Source organism: Schistocerca americana, chromosome 8 (assembly GCF_021461395.2).
Source record: "Schistocerca americana isolate TAMUIC-IGC-003095 chromosome 8, iqSchAmer2.1, whole genome shotgun sequence".
Classification (NCBI taxonomy): Eukaryota; Metazoa; Arthropoda; class Insecta; order Orthoptera; family Acrididae; genus Schistocerca; species Schistocerca americana.
The window spans coordinates 101,919,944-101,944,658 of record NC_060126.1 but is presented as its reverse complement, the minus strand read 5'-3'; positions in this window follow the sequence as shown (position 1 = coordinate 101,944,658).

Genomic DNA, 24,715 nt, shown 5'->3' with positions numbered 1-24,715 from the left:
TAACACAGCTACGAAATTAGTAGTCATGAACCAACCGTGGACCTCCCTAAAAAATTTGGACATGTGGACCTGCGACCTCCACCGGCCGCCAACGGCTATGTCTCACGACGAGTGCATCGTGTTTTTCTCTTCCCTTTACAAATGTCCAAATGTGTGTGAATTCCTAAGGGACTAAACTGCTGAGGCCATCGGTCCCTACACTGCCACACTGCTTAAACTAACTTATACTAAAAACAACACACACGCCCCATGCCCGAGGGAGGACTCGAACCTCCTACGGGAGAGGCCGCGCAGTCAGCGACATGGCGCCTCAAACCAGCAGGTACTCCGCACGTCTCTTCCCTTTACAGATCTTGTCTTTTCTAAGAGGTATTCTTTATGCTTCTCCCACACTGAAAGCTTACAACATGCCGGGCACTCTCGGTCTGCTGCCTCCTGCAGTGACCAGCCAGGGTACTGGCATCTGTCAAAAGAAAAGCCCTCGCTTCCCTGGCTCTCAGCAGAACCATTTTTATGGTTTGCGCTCCATGTTCCCGTTGTAGCTCTTGCACATTCTCGCAGTCAGCTAGCTGTGCCAATTTGCAGGAAACCTCTACAGTGATCCAGCACTATACAGAATTAAAGGAAAGAGTACTGTTTGGATTTGCAATCATTGGTGATAGATTTAATTGTTTTCGTGCTTTCAGGTGGCATTAGTTATTTAAATTAATTGGTATTCTCATCTGCATAATGGTTTATTTATAAGAGTATGGAGAAATTTTTGAAAAACTGTCCCACAACACTTGGTGCCAAAACAGTATTGGCTGTTTCTATCCAGCCAGTGTCATTTGAACACCAGGCAACCTACATTTAGAATTGCGGGTTCCTATTCCTGTCATGCTGCACTATGTGATCAAAAGTACCCGAACACCTGGCTAAAAATTACTTAGAAGTTCGTGGCGCCCTCCATCGGTAATGCTGGAATTCAATACGGTGTTGGCCCACACTTAGCCTTGATGACAGCTTCCACTCTCGCAGGCATACGTTCATTCAGGTGCTGGAAGATTTCTTGGGGAATGGCAGCCCATTCTTCATGGAATGCTGCACTGAGGAGAGGTATCGATGTCGGTCAGCGAGGTCTGGCACGAAGTCGGTGTTCCAAAACATCCCAAAGGTGTTCTATAGGATTCAGGTCAGGATTCTGTGCAGGCCAGTCCGTTACAGGGAAATTATTGTCGTGTAACCAATCCGCCACAGGCCGTGCATTATGAACAGGTGCTCGATCGTGTTTAAAGATGCAATCGCAGTCCCAGAATTGACTTCAACAGTGGGAAGCAAGAAGTTGCTTAGAACATCAATGTAGGCCTGTGCTGTGACGGTGCCACGCAAAACAACAAGGGGTGCAAGCCCCGTCCATGAAAAACACGACCACACCATAACACCACCACCTCCCAATTTTACTGTTGACACTACACGTGCGTGCTGGCAGATGAGGTTCACCGGGCATTCGTCACACCCACACCCTGCCATCGGATCGCCACATTGTGTACCGTGATTCGTCACTCCACACAACTTTTTTCCACTGTTCAACCGTCCAGTGCTTACGCTCCTTACACCAAGCAAGGCGTCGTTTGGCGTTTACCGGCGTGATGTGTGGCTTATGAGCAGCCGCTCGACCATGAAATCCAAGTTTTCTCACCTCACGCCTGTCCTTGTACTTGCACTGGATCCTGATGCAGTTTGGCATTCCTGTGTGATGGTCTGGATAGATGTCTGCCTATTACACATTTCGACCCTCTTCAGCTGTCGGCGGTCTCTTTCAGTAACGAGGTCGGCCTGTACGCTTTCGTGCTGTACGTACGTGTCCCTTCACGTTTCCACTTCACTATCACATCGGAAACAGTGGACTTAGGGATGTTTAGGAGTGTGAAAATCTCGCGTACAGCCGAATGACGTAAGTGACACCCAATCACCTGACCACGTTCGAAGTCCGTGAGTTCCGTGGAGCGCCCCATTCCTCTCTCTCATGATGTCTACTGACTACTGAGGTCGCTGATATGGATGGAGTACATGAGAGTAGGTGACAGCTGAATGCACGTAATATGAAAAACGTATGTTTTGGGGAGGAGGGGGGTACCAATACTTTTGATCACATAGTGTATAAATGCTGATAAAATTTCCAGAATTCCAATCTTTAATAGCTAGTTCCTCCTGATCACAACTGTTTAAGAAACGTACAGTGTTTCCAACGAAGGCGGACTTTTCAACAGCATCACATAATGACTGATCATTGTGAGGGACATAGAGATGCCACACACTCATGTGAGGTGGTGTTATGACCTATGAGTACTGTGAGAGAGGTCTCATTGTGGGTCTTCATTTGGTCTGCAGGTGGAATCGTGCAATATTCAGATTTGCGGGGCAGGGAATACGACAGTGGTTCAGTGTTGAGCAGCATGGGAAGCTGAGGGAAGGCACACTCGTCATCAACGTTCCGGTTGACCGCGTCTAACCACCATAAGGGAGAAAGCCCGCATAGTGCACTAGGCATATTATACTCCATCACATATGCGCCTGCTATCCAAGAGCAAACAAAGGATTCCATGAAATATTGTGTGTCATTCCGCACCACTGATTTGCGACTAGCAGCAACAGGACAAGCGGATTACCATGTCATGTGTCACCTGCAAATTACAGCACAACATAAACGGCTGCAAAAGAAATGGTTCAAATGGCTCCAAGCACTATGGGACTTCACATCTGAGGTCATCGGTCCCCTAGACTTAGAACTACCTAAACCTAACCAACCTAAGGAATTCACACACACCCAAGCCCGAGGCAGGATTCGAACCTGCGACCATAACAGCAGCGCGGTTCTGGACTGAAGCGCCTAGAACGGCTCGGCCACAGCGGCCGGCTAAGAACGGCTGCATTTCGAGTAGCGCTGTGAACGGAAAGTGCGGACCGCTGATGAATGACGTGGTCTAGCGTTCAGCAGTGAATCCTGTTATTGCACTACCCCTGATGATTATTGCGGCGCCCAGGGGAGTGTCCCATTCTTACAATGTTTTGGACGTAGCGTCATTGGGTGTCACTTCAGGTCACAGCTGGTAGTGACTGAGGGAACTGTGACAGCACAAAAGTACCGCACGGAAATCCTGTGTCCCATGTTTTACCTCTCATGCAGCAATATGGTGGTGAAATTTTTCAAAGGTACAGTACACGTGCACGCAGGGAACATTGCAGGACGTTGCTTGCTTTATCATAAATATACGTCCAAGTGTTGCTAAAGTTATTATCCTCACTTAATATTAATGAATTTACTCATGGAACTTTTGTTGCCTATGTCTGTAGTCACCGTCAGAACTCAAATTAATTAATTTAATAAGATTGTATCTTGAACTGCTGGTTGGTTGGGTTGGGTTGTTTTGGGGGAGGAGACCAAACAGCGAGGTCATCGGTCTCATCAGATTAGGGAAGGATGGGGAAGGAAGTCGGCCATGCCATTTTCAAAGGAACCATCACGGCATTTGCCTGAAGAGATTTAGGGAAACCACGGAAAACCTAAATCTGGATGGCCGGATGCGGGACTGAACCGTCGCACTCCCGAATGCGAGACCAGTGCGCTAACCACGGCACCACATCGCTCGGTGGAATTGATGGTGTTACCGTGTGTTACCATGTGTTACCATAAACCAAAATCCAAATCAGAAAAAAGGATGGTATTTGATTGGTAAAGCATTTATCGGGGTTAAAAATAATAATGAATTAACCCTCTCACAACGCAATCTGATTCTGTTTACATGATTCCACTGTGAGGCCCAATTCTATTCAACTGTAGTCGACTTCGACCAACTGAACCACAAACTATGGTTCACGGAGAAGAGGGAGCTGTGAATATCATTTAACACCCTACGCCAGTGCAGCAATACTTGACCCTTTCACCTTGATTCAGGCAGCAGCAGAAAACGGCACGTTGTGTGCGATGAGCGGCGTGCTGCAGCAGCTGTAATGCTCTAATGCGTCCACGAACGCTTGCAAACTACGAGGACTGGCGTTCTGATTATTAGAACACGGGAAACTTCCAGCCAGATTTCAGTAAGAGGTGCACCTGTTCACTAGTCTGGGCAACCAATTTGGCTCACAGGTACGACTGCGCGTGCTGCAATGGTCAGCTCAGAACGAGATGATGTGGATCACACTGTCGGTACATCTGGAAGCTGCCACAGGCCCTTCGTCCACCACAAGTCTCATCCAGTAGGGAAATAGGTGAAGTTCTCCACCAGGGGAGGACCAGAAGATGAAGAAGAAAAGAATCACAATCCTTTCCACCAAACCTTCACACAGGAGCCAAATTATGAGAAAAAACCGCCTCCGTGTTGTACAAACCAAACAAACTATCCTGCACTCATTGAATCTCCCCTCTTGACCGTTCTGCTGGCCAGGTAGCCAATCCAGACACACCACCAGGGTTCCCAACCTGGGAGAACAAGCTTCTGCTTTGCAAATACTGAGGGAGGACAATCAGGGACTCAAAATCTCCCCTGTTTGAAAAATGAAGATTTTAGAGTAGGGAGGCGTCGTTCTCGCGATAAGCATTGCCATGATTCACCAGAAAATGTCTACCTATATGGGACCACAGTCCCTCATTTACAGAGAGATTTAATCCCTCCAGGTCGACCATTTCCAATTTCTGGAAGAAGGCCATTAATCATCCCAGACAGTCGTCCCCGTGAAACATATACTTTTGCTAAAACAACCTGTCGACTTCCTGGCGCCAGGGGAGTTACGGTCTTGCCTCTACTAAACACGTGCACCAGCTGCCCTGTTCGTATCATTCCGAGCTTCAAAGAAAAGCTCAGATTACAGCAGAGTCTCTCTGATGGCTTTTCTCACCCACTTCCTGTCAGCTGGTCACCTTCCTGATGGTCTGTTGCCTGGCCCAGGTAAAATGTTTTGCGAGCCGGTACCCTCCTTCCGTCTCTAAGTGGGAAGAGGGGAGTGTCATGGTCTGAAGTCTTCTACGGGTGCAATTCACAGAGCGCTGCTTCCCCGGATCACTCGCGTGGTCCATAATCCATCTTTCTCCCTGTTCTCCGTCGTCTCCATTACGGTCCATAAGGTACAAGTTCTCTACAGACTACACGTTTAGTTATATGAATATTCTGCCCACAATTTTCTCATGTCAAAAAGTCATAAACCACACATACGAAAAGTAGTACTGGGGAACACAGAGATCATGACCTGAAAAGTGACTATTAATCTGACTGACAGTGTAGTTAAAGTGAGAGAGTGGAGTGCCACCTTTCAGTGTGTCTTTAGGAGCTGTCTACCTGACGTTGAGGTACTCTCATGACGGTTAAGATCCCTAGACCTGACCCTGATAGAACGTATGTGGGACAAGCCCATCAGTCAACCGTGTCTCTGTGGCAGTATCCAGGATTGCAAGGGCTAGTTACAGTAATGGTTGAACAGTTTGCACCAGGATAGGACTCCACGGCTTTATGACACCATTCCCAACTGAGTCAGCGCGTGCATACAGGCCAGAGGGGGGTGAAATGTCATACTGATATTGTCAAGTTCTTGGAAAATTTGATTCGACTTTGTAATCACTGTAATAACATCACATACCATCTCAATTCATGTAGTTTCATTTTGCTTCTGTAGTGGCGTGGCAAGACAGCCAAGCCACTCGGAGGTAGCCGAAAGGCACGCGTTAAGCTCACGCAGACTGGCGTGAGGTCTGGAACAGTTAAGGGAATTCTTAGTAGCAAATAAAGTACGTAGTTGATGTAATACTTAACTTTAATCCACAATCGGTGTACATCTCTCTTGACTGTACATAATTTCCATTTCAATATACACTGGTAATGGCGCCTTGCTAGGTCGTAGCAAATGACGTAGCTGAAGGCTATGCTAACTATCGTCTCGGCAAATGAGAGCGTATTTGTCAGTGTAGCATCGCTAGCAAAGTCGGCTGTACAACTGGGGCGAGTGCTAGAAAGTCTCTCTAGACCTGCCGTGTGGCGGCGCTCTGTCTGCAATCACTGACAGTGGCGACACGAGAGTCCGACGTATACTAACGGACAGCGGCCGATTTAAAGGCTACCACCTAGCAAGTGTGGTGACACCACAGTTTCCTCCTCGCCTTCCGGGCGCTTCACTTGTCTTGTCAGGCAGAGTATTTAAATCACTGCAGTCAGCATTACGTCTTCCATTCTAGCCTATTCCCCGGTCCATTTGCTTGTTCTTCTGTCTGTCTTAGTTATTTATAGCATGTATCTATTCATTCCTCACTAAGCAATTTCTCGAATGACTTCCCAGTTAAAAGCCCTCTTCACGCTGCCCTTAAGTTAAAACTGGTATCAGAGATAGATTGTGAATTACCGGTTTCATACACATTGTAAACTTCGTTTTGAGAAGTATATTTCCTTTACCAAGCCATTCTCAGCCTTTTGTGTCCATTCAGCGGTAGATGTCATCATTTGTCGTCAGTAACAAGTTTAAGACTAATGTCGACCTCTTTCCCGATATGGAAAATCTACCTTATACGTACCTGGTTTCAAAGAGTATCCTATGAGAATTAACATTTTCTGATGTTAAAATCTGAGCCGAAGAACAATTAGTAGGATTCCGCATAAGCTGTATGATAAAAACATATTTTGATGAAATAGAACAGGTATTCTTTTGGTGAAAGGTCGGGAACTGTAGCTCGGAACAGCGTTTATGAACTTGGGATGGGGATGCGTTGTACATAGCTGCGCAGCTAGCCAAACAGCGTTCACTCTGTTTCCGTGTTCCATATTGTGTAAACGTCTGTCATATTTCAGCGTTCTATCGTGTTTTACGTGCGCTAAACTATGATTGACTGATTTCTGTGTTATTTCGCGTGTTCTGTGAGTTTTTTTCGTAAGGGATGAAACACGTAGAAGATGTCAAGTGTTTCCCAAACAAGCAAGGGACTTTATTTTTAAAGTGTACTCGTTCTTCAAAAGTGAGGCAGATTCAGGTCAGACAGTTTGTGACGCTGCCAAGGAGCAAGACAGCAAGTGCTGTCTATGCACTTTCAGCCAAGCTGACAACGAGGGCATTCCTTGTGAACTATGCGGTCAAAGGCCATTAATGCTGTCGCTGATTATAGTATCCGTCATCATCGAAAGAACTTCCAAGAGTACGGATTCCATTCGCTGTAACTTACAGCTGTGAAGCAGGACAATCAGCTGTGGTAGTAACATCAACAAAAACGAGCAACGGATGGAATTGCGGCACATTTTACGACGTTCATTGACCGACACCAAACCTACTATAAAATAAACTGTCAGGAATAAGCACTAGCAAGCATCTCCCTGAATAATTGTTTCTTACACCAGTAAAAAGACAAATAAGAAACTACATGATTTTATTAAGTTAGAACGTAAACTATTATTTATTTTTCGTCGATTTAAAAATATGAATATTTTTATTGCAATCAAAATTTAGTTACGCGCTAAACTTTGATGGAGGTGTTGGCTGACATGCCACTTTCAATGATAATGCTCTCTTCAGATAGGGAGCCACTGCTCCAGAATCTGGTCTAGTGTGCGGCGTTGGTTGCATACAAACAAGGCGTCTCTGGCGGGTCCTACCGTGAAGTGAGCAGTGCAGTAAAATTTGGCTCATTAAGTTCAGTCACAGCGTCCGATACTCTTACAGAACACCTCTGAAAACTTTTTAAAAACATCCTGTATATTGCCATACTCATGTCTGCTAAACTTTCAAATCTTTTTCCTCTTTTGTTCTTCTGAGCCCCAAATTCAACAACACGAAAGTGGCATAAATAACTGTACATACGTTGCTGGAAACTTGGTTGCAGACACAGCTCACTTAATTACCTCATACCGACAATAACATCTCAGATATTTTAAAATAGGTAAACAATTAGCAGAAGATTATCTACCCATCTAATACTAGACTCTCATTCATGAGTGCTACTGCACTTCATTGGAATTTTTACTTAGGCTTAGCTATACAAAGCAGGTCTCATCTATATCTACATCCACATCTATATCTATATCTATATCTACATTTGCATGACTACCCGGCAGTTCACACTTAAGCTCCTGGCAGAGGTTCCTCGAACCACCTTCAGACTATTTACCTACCGTTTGACACTCTTACATCGCGTGCGAACAATGTACAAGCCCTGATTTCTCTTATTCAATGATCATTTCTCCTTCAGTAGGTTGGTGGTAATAAAATATTTTCACATTCAGAGGGGAATTTTGGTGACAGATTTTAGAGAAAAGATCTCACCGCAAAGAAAAACGCCTTTGTTTTGATGCAGCCATTCCAATTTATCAGACCTGTGACACTCTCTTCCTTATTTCGCGATAATACAAAACGAACTGCCCTCCTTTGAATTTTTTCGATACCTTCCGTCAATTCTGCCTGATAAGGATCCCATACAGCACACTAATAGCAGAGGACGAACAAGCGTAGTGTAGACTGTTTCGTTAGCACAACTGTTGCTTCATGTAAGCGTTCTGCCAATAAAACGTAGTCTTTGGTTTGCCTTCCACAACACGTTATTTAAGTGATTCAAATGGCTCTGAGCACTATGGGACTTAACATCTGTGGTCATCAGTTCCCTAGAACTTAGAACTACTTAAACCTAACTAACCTAAGGACATCACACACATCCATGCTCGAGGCAGGATTCGAACCTGCGACCGTAGCGGTCACACGGTTCCAGACTGAAGCGCCTAGAACCGCACGGCCACACCGGCCGGCTATTTAAGTGATCATTCCACCTTAAGTTGTTCCTAATTGTAACTCCTAGGTAATTAGTCGAATTGACAGTCTTTAGATTTGTGTGATTTATCGTGTAATCGAATATGTAGTAAATAACTCTCGATCACACAATTCTGGAAATATTATTCCGATCTGGCATTAACCAAGCTCTTTTTAGCCAATAACAGGTTACGCATCTTTAATCAGAGTGAAAAGACAGAAGGAAATCGGGACGGTACTTTTTAAATTTCTTTACAAAAAGGGACGAATTGGATCAAGCTACGAGAAATTATTTATGACGATGCGTGTTTGTTCATGTAGTACATAGCTGATTAAGACGTTTGCTGTCTGGAAATTTTGATATCAAAGACACGCCTCAGTCATCAACAAAACACTGGAAAAGACGAAGAAATAACAAGAACATTTGACGGTACATTAGCAGTTATGACATCCGCGAATAACCAGATATCAGTCATGAAACAGTTTTTAATCATTTAGATGAGGCTCTATCTTAACAGTTCACATCTACATGATGTGACGGTGGACCTAAATAGAAGTGTCATTCGATAAATAATACCCCAATTACTTTACAGCCGTAAATATATGTAGGAAAATGTAAGTTTAGGTCATTCAGATTTGATGTTTCTCCTCCACGTGTCAGGAGTTTCCACAGATGGAAGACTCGCGGGGAACCATCACAATGGCATGAAAATGGTTCAAATGGCTCTGAGCACTATGGGACGTAACTTCTGAGGTCATCAGCCCCCTAAACTTAGAACTACTTAAACCTAACTAACCTAAGGACATCACAGACAGCCATGCCCGAGGCAGGATTCGAACCTGCGACTGTAGCGGTCGCGCGGTTCCAGACTGTAGCGCCTAGAACCGCTCGGCCACCCCGGCCGGTAAAATGGCATCTACACAAGACACCTGTTACAGGCAATGTGGTGTAATTGAATTTTTGACTGCTGTAGAGTCCTGGACAGTAATAAAGCAAGGGAGAAAATGTTGTTGTGGGTGGCCGGTATCCTCTTTCTGTAACACTTGAGCGTGAATATGGTTCTTTATTTACTTGTGTTGGAAAATTTTTACTTAACTGGATTAAAGTCCATGTCTTTTGGTACAAGCTCAACAATAATAGTCCTCTTGCAGACAATATCGCCGTGCGGGGTAGCCGCCTGGTCTAGGGCACCTTGCCACGGTTCGCACGGCGCCCCCCGTCGGAGGTTCAAGTACTCCCTCGGACATGGGTGCGTGTGTTGTCCTTAGCGTAAGTTAGTTTAAGTTAGATTAAGTAGTATGTAAGCCTAGGGACCGATTACCTCAGCAGTTGTTAGAACTCTGAGGTGGAACTGCCTCAGAAGAGATATTAAAATGTATTTTACAATACTATATTACAGAGAATAAATCATCAGGAATAAGTATAATTTTTTTCAGATGAATGTAAACTGTGACAGTAATTTACTTTAACTTGGACTCGAATGAATTTTTTTCAAAGTGGCCTTGAGAGTGCATTCAGAAATGCCAGGAAGTTCCACTTAGCAGAGGTGATGTGTGATTTCTGCAGAGTAGGGTCCTTATGGGCTTCTTGAATGATCAACCAGCTGAGGGATTTTCACGTTTTGCTGCTCACAAGGACAGGATGACTGAATCTTTACTCACGAATGTCTTTCTCTGTATTATTCGTTTATACTTTGATGCATCATTAATCGAGCTTAATATTAATACTTTTTCTTGTATCTTGCATTGGCATTTCTTTCCACTATAGTAAAGGCATGGTAAGTTTACGAATGTCTCGCTATAATGGCCTGCAATAAGACAACTCAAGTATTACGATCTAGCGAGAGTTTCATTGTCGGCTAGATGAAACAGGGTCACAAAATGTGTCGTTAGTTTCAGTTGTTAACAAGTTCCTTTTTCTCTACTGATGTTCACTTGATAAAGTATGTTATTTACGAGCTTAATTTTCTCACTGTATTGCACCTGAGTTATTTAGAGCTATGAAAAACACGTATTTCGAGGCACAATTGAAGGGGACAAAAACTGGTATGATCATCTGGCAGTTAGGAATTTCGCCACATTCGTAACCGATTCGCAGACTTCGTTAGCATAGAAAGGACGAGTCGCATCGGTTCAAGAGGCTCACTTACTTTGCAGGGCAGGTGTTCCCTGCGGCTGTGTCACCCTACTGTTCCTTTACTAAAACGCTTCCTGGAAAACAATTGGAGTTTCACCGTCCAATGTGAAAAAAAAAGTGAAGAAAGGTTATCGGTCGGGAAGTATCGGCCCGCTGACTCGTAGCTGAACACGAGACGTGCCTGTTTCGACACAAGACACTGCCGGACAATACGGATCCGGGCAAGAGTTTCGGCACGCAACACGTCCGGACAGCTGTCTATGAATACGAGGCTCCCCCTTCATCAGCGATGGCAGCGGCGCCATTGAAACGTCCTTCACTGTGACGCAGAACACGGCTCGGTATGGTAGACGGGAATGCAGGGGAGGAGGAAGACGTCCTCCTGACAACAAACGCCTTTCACTGCCGGCGCCGCCTGAGCTGTGTTCTCAGAGACGTCCCACCCCGCTATTTCGTTAGAATTAATAGTAGAATGGGCAAGTTCTAGACGTCTGAACGGCGCGCGGGTCACAGAATTACGTCCCCGAGCAGACACGAGTGTTACTCAAAATTTTAATTTTTTAAAATGCAGTTCATCATCATCATTTACTACGTTAACGGAGTTTTAAGTCCTACAGCAGAAAACAAAAGAAAGAATAAAAACAGCACACTATAAATTGTAAAACACCACGTCACAACAAGCACAATAAAACAGGGGAAAGCGGTCAGTCACAATGTAGGAGACATATACTGCGATGGCGGTCCACCGTTTGCGGTCTCCAGTTTCGTTTTAAAACAGTTTGGGGCTCCACTTCTTTAAGGATTGCTAGCACTCTAACCTTCCATTGCATCCTGGGACGTCCCCCTGGGTGTTTTCCAGCAGGTTCAGAATGAAGGACTCGGTTAGGGACGGATCTATCAGGAAAGACGTGGCCAAACCACTGCAGCCTCTACTGTCCTAGTATTCGGCCCGTGTGTGACTTTCCAAACCGCTAGTATAGGTCTTTCTTCATTCTTCTTTCGTATTTATCTTCCATGGTATTGAGGACGGAACAATAGATCTCTCGGCGTACCTTCCGCTTTTCAGTTGTTTCACAACCATACTAGTTAGATGTACAGCTGAATCTTGTGCGATATTGGACGTGACTTGAACCAACTGTTCGAACTATAGAGCCGGCCGATGTGACCGAGCGGCTCTAGGCGCTTCAGTCTGGAACCGTGCGACCGCTACGGTCGCAGGTTCGAGTCCTGCCTCGGGCATGGATGTGTATGATGGCCTTAGGTTAGTTAGGTTTAAGTAGTTCTAAGTTCTAGGGGACTGATGACCTTAGAAGTTAAGTCCCATAGTGCTCAGAGCCATTTTGAACTATAGAACATGCGTCAACAAATGCATGAGACTATGCTATCTGTAATAATTACCTGCAACGGCTTTCAGTTTTAAACCATCTTCATGGCTGCTATATCACACACAAAAGTAGAACAAATGTGATAGTGAAAAAATACATAAAATTCGCAGGCGCAGTAGTAACAACCAAATACTTAACAAAAATACTCCGCCCCTCTTGAGATAGGATTGACGAGAAATACACGAACTAAAGACATTAGCAAAATCAACTTCAACAACAAATGTGGTAAAACAGTACAGTTACATGAATACTAAGTGGAAAAGCGACAGTAAGCGATGTATAACCTGAGAGGAAAACAAGACGAAGACCTTAAGAGTCAAAGAAGAATAACATGTGCCCTGTTCGAACCCCCTATATTTCTCCAGCATATATAGTCCCTCTGCATATTATAATTTCTTTTTATTCGTGAACATTTGTATATGTCTACATTTTATGATTAAAATTTTGAGCTTTTTAACCTTATATTATTTATATTATGTAATGTTATGAATACACGTAATTAGTGTTTGTTCGGTTATCCTTTACACTGATCAGCCAGAACATAGATATGATAACGTTAAAGGATTCAAGTTAGGTTCTTACTTTTGTAGAGAAGATATGGAGAAAGGAGGAATTGCCACATTTGTCAGAAATTGTTTTCATTTCAAGAATATTGATATTAATAAATTTTGCTCAGAGCAGCACTTAGAAAATTGTGCAACAGAAGTAGTATTTCATAATAAGTCCTTTATGATAATAGGTATATACTGATCACCTTCAGGAAATTTTAACTTTTCATAAAAAAACTGGAAGTCTGCTGTCCCATCTCATGGTAAAAAACATAGAAATGGTGGTTGCTTGTGATTTTAATGTTGATTTATTGTAAGGCTCTGTCAGTGAACAATTATTTCAGTCAATAACAATATCATTCAATTTAGTTCCTACTGTGAACTTTGCTACTAGGATATGTGAATGCTCTGAGACTGCTATTGATAGTGTCTTTATAGACAAATCTAAAGAAAAAAGTCACATCACAAAACCAATAGTAAATGGGCTATCTGATCATGACATTCAGCCTCTTTTGTTAAATGCCGAAATTTGTTAGGATAAAAAAAATCGATTACATCTGAGTACATGAGGGTATGAAATAAGTATAAAATTTAGGAATTCAGGAAATTGCTCAAAGACATGAACTGGATAGATGTTTACAATACTTCTGACTGGAATGGAAAATACAAATCATTCATTAATAAAGTTACCTCCAATTTTGAAAATTGTTTTCCCCTAAAGGTAACTCAGATCCCACAGAAGTCAAAAAATAAACTGTGGGTTACACAAAGAATAAAGATACCATGTGGGACATAAAGAACACTGTATGTACTATCTAGATGTGAGAACTGTTATACATTACAAAGAATACAGCAAAATATTGAAGCAAGTTATCCAGAAATCGAAGCAGCTTTATTATGAGAGAAAGATAATTACACCAGGCAACAAAATAAAAACAGTATAACATATAGTGAAGACAGAGACAAGTGGGGCCAAAAAAGGAAGAGGAACAGATAGCTCTAAAAATAAATGAGACTTTGATAAGAAGTGCATGTAGTGTTGCAAACCTCTTAAACAAGTACTTCATTTCTGTTACTGACAGTTTGGGGTTATCAGGTTTGATGAACAGTGCAGTGTAGTATCTGAGACCAGTCTTTAAAAATAACTTCAGTAAAATGGAAATGACGCTCATGTCTCCCAATGAAGTATCATCCATCATAAAACCCTTAAAATCTAAGTATTCCAATGGGTATAATAACATATTAATGAAGTTAATCGAACAGTGCTCATGTAAGTTGACTTCTATCTTAAGTTATTTGTGTAATCAGTCTCTTATCAGTGGAACATTTCCAGACTGGTTAAAATGTGCTGAAGTTAAGCCTCTTTACAAGAAGGGGGATAAAGAGATATCATCAAACTATCGACCAATTTCACTTTTGCCAGCTTTCTCAAAAATATTTGAAAAAGTTGTGTTCAAGCGTCTTCTTAAGCATCTGACTGTAAATAATATATTGTCCGAGTCACAGTTTGGATTTCTTAGCACTTCTCTTAGTTTATTCAAAGTCTCTGGTCAGACACGCTGCAACATTTGGCCAGCCCATATAATGATCTCTGTGATAAGTGTGTTGTTCACTCTAGGCTTAAACGAAAACTCAAAATATGTTGCCTGAAGTGGCTGTGGAAAAAAAAAAAATCATAGTGGGAGCACAACGTCCTCTCCTCTCTGTGGGGGAATTTACGAGTCAAGGGTTGGCTGCTGCTCCCCCAGTAAAGAGAAGAATGTTATTAGCTTTGATTAGTATTGGCTGATAGGCAGAGCAGAGAAGTTAGAGTGGAGAATGGAGTTCATGGAGTCTTGTAAATGACACTAAACCATTGTGGGGTAGCAGTGCGAGCGCTTTTGGAAGTCTACCAAGGTTTAATGGAAAGAGAGGAGTGGAGAAAAATGGTTTTCTGGTTCAGATTCTTGTCTGGGAAGGATTCTGGTCTTCACTCATGTTATGATGGGGCTGTACTTGGGACAGTCGTCCTCAGCGAGACTTTGTACTGGCATTAATCTTGACTGGGAAGCCTGTGCTGAGGACTTAGCTGCACCAACAGTTTTGGCCTCCTCCATCTCAGACAACTCTCAGTGCCTAGAACAATCTTGTTCGTGTCAGGTCTGCCGCCTTGACGTTTGATCTCCTTGTGCGCACTGCTGTATAAGTGAGTCAAACTGGACCATGGTATGAATGGTGAAAAAGTGTTACACGCTGGAATCTGTTGATATTCCAGGGCTCCATTAGAGAGTGCTACGCTGTCGCCAAGGTAGCCCTGCGTGCTGGCAACACATCTAACACCACACAGGACCGAGGTTGCCTATGCCAAAGGCGTAAGCTATGGTAAACATCGGCTGTTTTGGAAACAGACATTCCGCGTACTACTTCCAGCGGAGGGAGTTCGAGATGGCCTGCAGGAAGTATTACTACACCAGCATCTGATTGGCTGACCAATACTATTTAAAGGCTAGAACCAGCACTGGACGTCAGTTCACGCTGAATACCGACTTCAAAGACGCCTCCACGGAAGACTATGTCTTCGACATCGGAATACGACTTGGAATTAAGTGTATGTGTGTTACAGCGGACTCTTGTGGGAAACTTAGAAGTTATCTTTTGTTGCCTCTAGTAGGAAATTCTTACTAGCTTTGTGATTGTGACTTTTCGTTGTTATTCAGTCATTTCCATATAGACTCACGTCAACAAAAGTTGTGTTGTAAAAACGTTCGAATTGTCAGTTACAACAGAAAGCAATCGCGATTCGTCTAACAGATCGCCAGCCACGACTTTGCAAATTTCATGCCCACTTTAACGAATTACAGGCGCCACACATCGCTTATCTGCAGACGCTTGCATTACGACCATCACGTGAGACAGCGCTACACTTCGAGAAAGGGATACAGCATTGCTCCATCTTGTTAGGACAGACGGATGCTCAGTCTCACCACTTGCTCTCAGCTGCACCAGCGTAGTATAACATCTGTGTACAATAAAACCAAGTATATTCAACGTCAGATGATTACAAATTGTGTTATCCATGTTTTGAGCTAGAATAAATTGATTAATAAGACAAACAGTCTTTTCCAACTAATCGGCACCCAGTGTAAAGTTAATTGTTTGTTGCGTCAATGTGTGCTGCCAACAGTTCATAATTTGTCATCTCATGTAACATGTGTTGATTGTCCTGTTTTATGATCAACAAACTATTGCCAAATTTTTTTGTAAACTATCAATCCTGTATTTATACATTAATCATCCATCGGTAATTGACCAGGATAATGACACGGCCACCATTTCGTTAAATTATTTCAGCATTCTAGTTTATTTAAGCTCTCATAAAATTTATATCGTCTAATGCCCACTAACAACAACCATCACTCTCAATGAGACATCAATTTAACCGACTCGTGGGCCAGATACACAACTGGAAAAGTTACTAATTAAAGTGATTGCTGTCAGGGTGTAAGATCATAGTCACCTGTAGCCTTTCAGAACGTACTGCTATAGTGGAACACTTTGGTTGCTGAAGCAATGTGATCAGGGAAGTGGCATAGTTGCATTCGCTGTTACGACCAATCTGGGGTAGATTCTGTCATGTTTACTTATTCTGATTCATGATCAGGTTTAGCAAGCCGGTGTTTCATTCACCAAATAGATTTTGTGTCTCAATTGATTCGCCAGTATGTGTTGTAGAACCTATCTTTGTATGGGTGTGCTACGAACAGCACGTGTTCCGTGTAACTAATATAGAGGTGGGCTACCTAAGTTTTTGTATGCTGGAAACACAATAATAATCCAAAGTTAGCGCAAAATCTTGTATCTTTATTTCATATCCATATTACTTATATATTTAGTTGAATGAAGTGCAATTTTGTGAGATAATGGAGGTGAGAAACTTTAGGGTCATGCACTTAAACCTATGCGGAAGTAATTAATGTTCTGTGGCTAATTCAGTTCATGTTTCATTCGACATCATTTTCGCTCGTAATAATTCCTAGTATTTGTAAATTTTTTCAGATTACAGAAGATAAGTCTGCCTCGACGGTTTCTGAGCAGCGGCTGTTTTGTCGTCTCTTTTTTATGTTCCGGGACAACGTTACAGTACTAAGTCATCATCACCAACAGCACATCACTATAGCTGTGAAGAAAATTTCCATTGTGTTATGTATGCGTGTCTGACGCATCGTTCCTAAGGATAGTCAGATCACGTAATAGTATTTCTTTGGGGCTTCCTTGTCTTTGCAAGGAGGACATCCTTAAACAAAACAGTTTCTGGTGGGACTTAAGTGTCCACTGCCACTAGCGAAGTTAAGTCCAATTTAACAGACACCGTACTTAAGTTGGGTTTTATTTGGTTCGAGTCTGATTACACGAGGATAAATACCTATTTGTCATTAAGTCACTGGAGAATATTGAACATCTTCCACTTCACATTCCTGTGAGTAGTATTAAAAATTAGAATGCATTTAGGATTAACTTTCTGGTCTGTATAAAAGAGTAGTGCCGTACAGTCACGTTGTTCCTTACAGAATGTGTCTGTGTGTTATAGGTTAGCTTTCGTATTTTTCTGAATAATAACTAAATATAAAATTAAATCTGTCAGAACAATTTTCCTCACCGAGACTTTTTCAGTCCTACGAGCTTTAACGCTCATTTCCACATGTACTCATTAAGCCTTTGTTCATACAAGGTCCATATAGGAGTTAAATCTCTATCACACGAGCGGAAAAATGGTCGAGCTGAAGTACAAAAAGGCGAATAAAAGACTGACTAAAAAGTGAGCTACCAGCTTCCTCGTTCTACCTCTCTCAGCACTTTTAAAAATTTTTCCCAAAAATTTTGGCATCCGAACATAACTGCGCCCTTTTCAACATGCTTTCTCACCTCAAACTACCACAAGCTGCCCTAAATGTAGCTCGCACACACCCACTGCTTCATCGCTGTAAGTCACTCTCACCCATCCATACCCACTTGCCGATTCTCCCTCATTCATTTAGCCCAACTAATTGTCATTGTCTCTCTGTCACTGTCTCCTGTCTCTCAGCCATAGTCACCTTCGTTCTTCCTGCTACTATCCTCTGCTCTGTCACTGGCTCCCTCTTGCTCTCTTTTACTGCTACTATTTCATTCCTTCATAGTCAGTGATGCTGTCTCTTGTCACTATCATTATCTCTCTTCTCCTCGTTGTCATTGTCGTATACTCTGTTTTTCAATATCACTGACTCTCAAACGCCTTCACTTTCTCTTTCTCTTTATTCCTCTCCCATTGACATTGTCTCCTTCACTCCCTTACCAGTATGTTATTGTCAACTACGTTCCACTGCCTCTATGTCCCTCTCAAAAGACGTTGTCCTCTTTCTACAAGGTGATTTTTTCCACCGTGTACAAACTCCAGTGATTGATCGATGAGAGGATACGGAACAAGAAAGGTCTAATGAAGTTGTGTCCTGTAATGCATGGTTTCCATGCTAGAGACCATTTATTCAAACATACAATGTTACAGAGACTGCGGTCTAATACGAGTTGTACCATGCAACAACAGTTACGGTATGCAAAGGTGGGAGGTAATGTTCCGCACATGTTACGCCCTAGTGCCCTCTCCTGCCATAGTAATTAGTAATGTCCGATTCACTTTTCTTGCTGACTTACTTTGTGGATGTTATACAGCGTTGTACACAGTGTTCCCGTATTCGAATCGAGATCTTGCCGACATGGTGTTTACTTATGGGACGGCAAATGGCAACCGGCGGTGGGCAGCAAGATTTTAACAGGAGACCACCACAGCATTCAAGGTTTTCAACAGTGTTTCACCGTTTGTCTGAAACAGGGTCGTTTCAGGAAGCAGGAAATCATGAAGGACGTACCCGAAATGTTCGGATACCAGACCAGGCAGTTGGCCCGCCAGTACAGGGTAAGCCAGAAGACTGTATGGAACATTCTCCATGACAGTTGTTGCTACCCTTAACACTTAAAGCATGTATAGGGCTTACTAGCGACATACCTTTCTCATCGGCAGCAGTTTTGTCACTGGTTTCTTCACCAGGCAACCACGATTTTGGGATTTGTGTCATCCATCCAACCTGTTCACAGATGAGGCCACATTTACGCAGAGTGGCATCTTCAGCTTTCATTACATTCATATGTGGGGTGGTATGCATGACCCTCATGGCATGGTAACAACGATTCATTAGCATCGGTGCAGCCGGAATATGTAGGCCGGGATAATTGGCGAATATATTTTTGGACCAGTCTTCCTTCCACGTCACATAACAGGCCGGAGCTATCGGCGTTTCTTAAGGGTGACTGTCTCCCCTGCTGGAAGAAATGCCATTGATTCGAACGATTATGTGGCAGCTACATGATGGTGCTCCAGCCCACTTCGCCGTTAACGTCCGAACGCATCTCAGTTGTCTCTGTCCTGGTCCACGGATCTGTCGAGGGGGGTCCAGTTGCATGGCTTTCTCGTTCACCGGATCTCAACCCATGCGATTTCTGGTTATGGGGCCATTTCAGAAGTATCGTGCATGCAGAGCCCATTCCAGATGTGGGGAAACTGGAGCAGCGTATATATGCTGCCTTTGACACTGTGCGGATGCAGCCTGGCCGATGTGAACGTGAGACAGAACATGCTACAGAGGGTACATGCATTCGCTGAGGCACATGCAAACCATTTCAACACATACTCTAACTGTGACTGCGTCGTACGGGGTGTATTAGACCGCAGTCTCTGTAGCATTGTATGCATGGAAACCATGCATTTCTGGACGTAAGTTTATTATACCTTTTTTGTACCGTATCCTCTCATCGATCAGTCCCGAGGATTTGTACACGGTGGAAAAATCACGCTGTGTACCGCAACCACTGTGTTACTTTTCCGTCTCTTTCCCGCTACCACTGTCTCTTCACTCTTAGTATAAGAATTTGCATTGTTCCTCTGGTTCCCTTCTTTTTCCTTGCTACAGCAGCGCATGTCACTTATATTACAAAAACTTTATGGGTCAAAAATTTTTTAACTTTACTGATGTGAAATTGAAATAACGCAAAACCAACTTTACACCTCAGACCGGGTTTGACTGCAGAAAAGTTTTGTATAGACTTCAGTACTACAACATAGGGTTCCCAGAACACCACTGATGATAACGGAGTTTTCGCCACACACCGAAATTTACGTGCGTATTTTACGTGTGCAAGTGAGGTAATTTTGTACCTTGTATATCATGAACGGAAAGAGATCAAGAAAATTTTCAAGTTTGTTCGAGATCAGGATCTTAGGAAGAAGATATCGCAAATATTTCAGTCACTTGCTGTGCCTAGCCGTCTTGGAATCGGTGGCTTGGTTTTTCGATAATGATAAATTTTTTTGAAAACGGTAAGGTAGCATCTCTAGATAAATGCCTAGAGAATAATCCGTTAAAATTCGATTAATTTGCTGCGGTTAATTAAATATCGGTTGCATACTGCGAAAAATGGTAAAACACACTTCTTTCGGGTTTTCTCAGAACCACTGATGAACTGAATTGTACTGCATAAGTCCCTTCAGCATACAGTGGACCACATCTAATGTAAAAGAAACAGTCGACTTCCTCCATTTCCCTAAACTGAAGGAAGTGTGTAATATTCCCACTTTGTACCGTAGGGCAGTCACAGTATGACGACCCTTACATTAGGTATACAAATGGTTCCAGGCCCGAGGGCTATCCAAAACACTTGACCCTACCTTTTTATCGCTAAAAGAACGCAGGGTATGAGCTCCGGAAAAATCCTGCTTTTATGCGCGGCGTTTTGAATCATGTTGGTAGTGCATGCTGTCGCATGTCTACCGATGTACTGCCATCAGAGAACCAATATTTCTGAGACTACCATCACCAACCATATTACTTTACGATTTTATGTACGATTTTCAGACAAATAAGGTGAGTGCGACTCGCAGTGAACTTCGACGCACGTACTGCTGTAGTGAATACTTCGAGCTTTCCTTTCAGCTCTATCACTTTCCTAACGATAAGGTCAGAACATACAGTATGCAGTTACATCTGCAAGGCACGTACCTCCTACAAGGAGTCATACATTTATACTGATAGGTTGTATTAGAACAGAAGTTCTTGGTTGCAAGTTACCTTGATTTACTTTCTCTTAAAGGTCCCTTTGTTGTTCAGGTGCGCGAAGTTTGTTCACTACCTCATAGTTCATTTAAAGTTATCAGATCGCGTTTATTCATTGGCCAAATGTCATATTCAGGGGAATATCTTGAGTGAATTAACACCGGAATTATAACTTATTATGCAATCAGAGGTAAAAGCATAATAGGGAGGGCAGCTTTCAATGTTTCTTTTTCCAGTTTTACGTACTTATTTCATGGTAGCAACAGTGGTATTTTTGAAATAAACGATACAATGAAATTCGAAAACTTAGTCACAGGGCTCCAGTTGCTATGTAGAAGTCAACATCCTACGAACGTGTAACTGTGGGAGTTATAGGACATTCATAACCGCAATTTGCGGAACTGTGTTAGAATATATACAGAACTAAAGAACAGTAGTTATTGTTACTCTTTCTCTCCTGGCCAAACAAACGGCAGTCGGATATTGGCCTAGTCAAGCGGCCTCGTTCTGTTCTCGATACATCCTTCCCCTGCTCCACATATCTGAAGACACCTGCCCATCTGCCCTTTCCGTCTTATCATCGGTCTGCGTTAAGTCCTTCATCCTTCGGGTTTCTTCTGACGCTTCTCTCAGATGTGACTGGCCCATCTCAGTATCCCTGTCTTGGCTTCTGTAACAACATCTGATTCACTACATATCTCTCTGGCCTACCTGTTCCTTCTTCTTTGCTATTCTCCACCCTCACCGTTTGTTCCAAATATTTTTCGCAGGATTTTGTTCTATAAACCTTAATCTTTCTCTCTGTATACTTAACTACTCTCCATACTTTTGGCCCATATAGTAATAGTAGGCTTATTTTAGTTTTATATATTCTTATTTTGGTTCATCTTGGCAATGACAGTGGATGAAAGCAATTTGTTGAGTGAATATAATGCTCTGGATGCCGCTTTGATCCCCGTTTCAATTTCCTGTTTCTCATCATTTCTGTTGTTTACTACCACCCTCAGGCATTTAAATTCATCTGATTCTTCAAACATGTGGTTATCAATCTGAAGTTTCCCGCCTCTTTGTCTTGCAATTTGTTTTCTTCGTTATTTACCTCTAAGACAACTTTCTTTGCTTTTTTAAACAGCTTTATTGCCAGTATTTTCAGGCCATGGTGATTTACAGCCATTAATGCTACAGCATCTGAAAAAAACAGTAGATTCATTTTTATTCCTGTACTAAATTCCTCTTCAGCTTCGCTCACTGCTTCCAGTGCTTCACGACAGTGCTGATACTCCATCTCCTTGCCTGCCTTCCAGTGTAACTTTTACAGTATTTCAAATCTTCTTCAGTATCCCAAACTTCTTCATTTTCTCCCGCAACTTTTCTCTGTATATGCTGTCACAGGCTTTCTTAAAATCAACAAGCGATTTTGTCATTGTTTTGTTGCATTCCCAATGTTGCCATACGGTTCCTTTCAGGACAAATATCGAGTAGCGGTGGGTCGGTTCTTCATAAAGGGCCACTGCTTGCAGTACCTTATAAAGACGTTCGCCTTCAGTCGACCAAAAACATAGAAACTGGACAGCAGCTGTTACCTCTTCTAAATATCGTTCTAGTTTTTCCCGGAGAACATTCGAGAACACTTTGTAGGCTGTACTAATTCACGAGATACCTCTCTAATTCCTGCATTCTTGTTTATCACCCTTTTGATGGACTGGTACTATGAGCGCTTCTGTCTACACATCTGACATTCTTTCTTCGTTCCAAACGTCGGTCACGAGTCTGTGTATTTATTTCTCCTCTCTTTTGAAATAGTTCAGCTATTATTCCATCTCTCTCCCCGGAGCTTTGTTATTTTTTACTATTTTGATTGCGTCTAGTCTCTTTCACTGTCGGCGATGCAACTGAAAGATCTATGTTCTAATTAACACTAAGACAGCAAAACGACGCACAATCAAGCAAATTATCCGCATAGAACAGAAATCGGTGAATATGGCTTACATATACAACCAAACAAATGAAGACAATTTCAGAAAAAAATTGGCTGAAAGAGCTTTAGAAACTGAGCCCAGAGAGAAGAGCTCTCACACGAACCGCGATCATACACCCTGACCGGGACCGCCATTCTGGAAGATGGACGACCGACTGAGGGAACAGGAAACGATAATTGGGATGCCCAGGCAAGCCACAAACGTGTGTAGCATAAGCAGCCAGTGATCGTTGGCGCCAGAACCGCAATGGAGGGACACGAGCCTACACAAATATGCTGTTGACAGGGCTTGTCCGGAAAGCTCCTGTGGCATGTCAGATCCCCCTGTGAAGGATGGGGTCCAGCAACCGTAATGCGGAGGGGGATGCCGAACCACAAGCCAGGCTCCCATAATCTAGATGAGACTGAATTAACGCCTGGTACAGCAGTAGAAGGGAAGACCGATCGGCACCCCAGCTGGTGTGACTCAAGCAACGAAGAGCATTAAGATCCCACCAGCACGTTTGTTTAAGCTGTCGAATATGAGTCAGCCAAGTAAACCATGTATCGAAAACCAATCCCAAAAATCGATGCATCTCCACCACAGCAAGAGGTTGACTGTCAAGATAAAGCCGTAGCTAGGGGTGAACAGTGCGTCGCCGGCAGAAATGCATAATGCAGGTCCTGGCAGCCAAAAACTGGAAGCCATGCACTACAGCCCAAGACTGCGCCTTTCGGATAGCACCCTGCAGCTGCCGTTCAGCAGCCGCAATGCCAGTGGAACTATAGTATAGGCAGAAGTCGTCAGCATACAAGGAAGATGAGACAGACGTTCCCAACGCTGCAGCGAGCCTATTAATTGCAATCAAAAAGAGGCAGACACTTAAGAAAGATCCTTGCGGTATCCCATTCTCCTGAACTTGGGAGGAACTATGGGAGGCCACAACTTGCACACGAAAGGAACGAAGTGACAGAAAATTTTGTATGAAAATCTGGAGCGGACCCCAAAGACCCCAACTATGAAGCGTAGAGAGGATGTGATGTCGCCATGTCGTATCGTATGCCTTCCGCATGTCAAAAAAGACGGCGACCAGATGCTGATGGCGGGCAAAGGCCATATGGATGGCAGACTCCAGGCTCACCAGATTATCGGCTACAGAGCGGCCCTTTGGAATCACCCGGAGACAGAGCCAGAAGGCCCTGAGACTCAAGTAGCCAACTCAACCTCCAGCTCAAAATGCGTTCGAGCAACTTGCAAAGAACGTTGGTGAGGCTAATGGGACGGTAGCTGTCCACCTCCAGTGGGTTCTTGCCAGGATTCAAAACGGGAATTACGACGCTTTACCGCCATTGCGAAGGGAACTCACCCTCAACCCAGATACGGTTGAAAAGGTCTAGGAGGCGTCGCTGGGAGTCCACCAAGAGGTGTTTGAGCATCTGACAGTAGATGTGATCTGGCCTGGGAGCCGTATCAGGGCATGTGGCTAGGGCACTTTGGAATTTCCACTCACTGGATGGAGCATTGTACAATTCAGGGTGGCGCGTGTGAAATGAAAGGCTTCGACGTTCCAACCGCTCTTTCAGGGAGTGGAAGGCCAGTGGGTAATTTGCAGAAGCATAACTCTGAGAAAAGTGTTCTGCTAAGTTGTTCAGTGAAAGTGCAGGTACGCTGACGGGGGTCCGATAGCCATAGAGTTTCCTAATCTTGGCACAAACTTGCAATGGAGAGGTATGGAGGCCAATGGTGAAGATATGCCTTTCCCAGCACTCCTGTTTGCATTGGCGAATGAGGCAGGGGGCTCGCGCACGGAGCTCTTTAA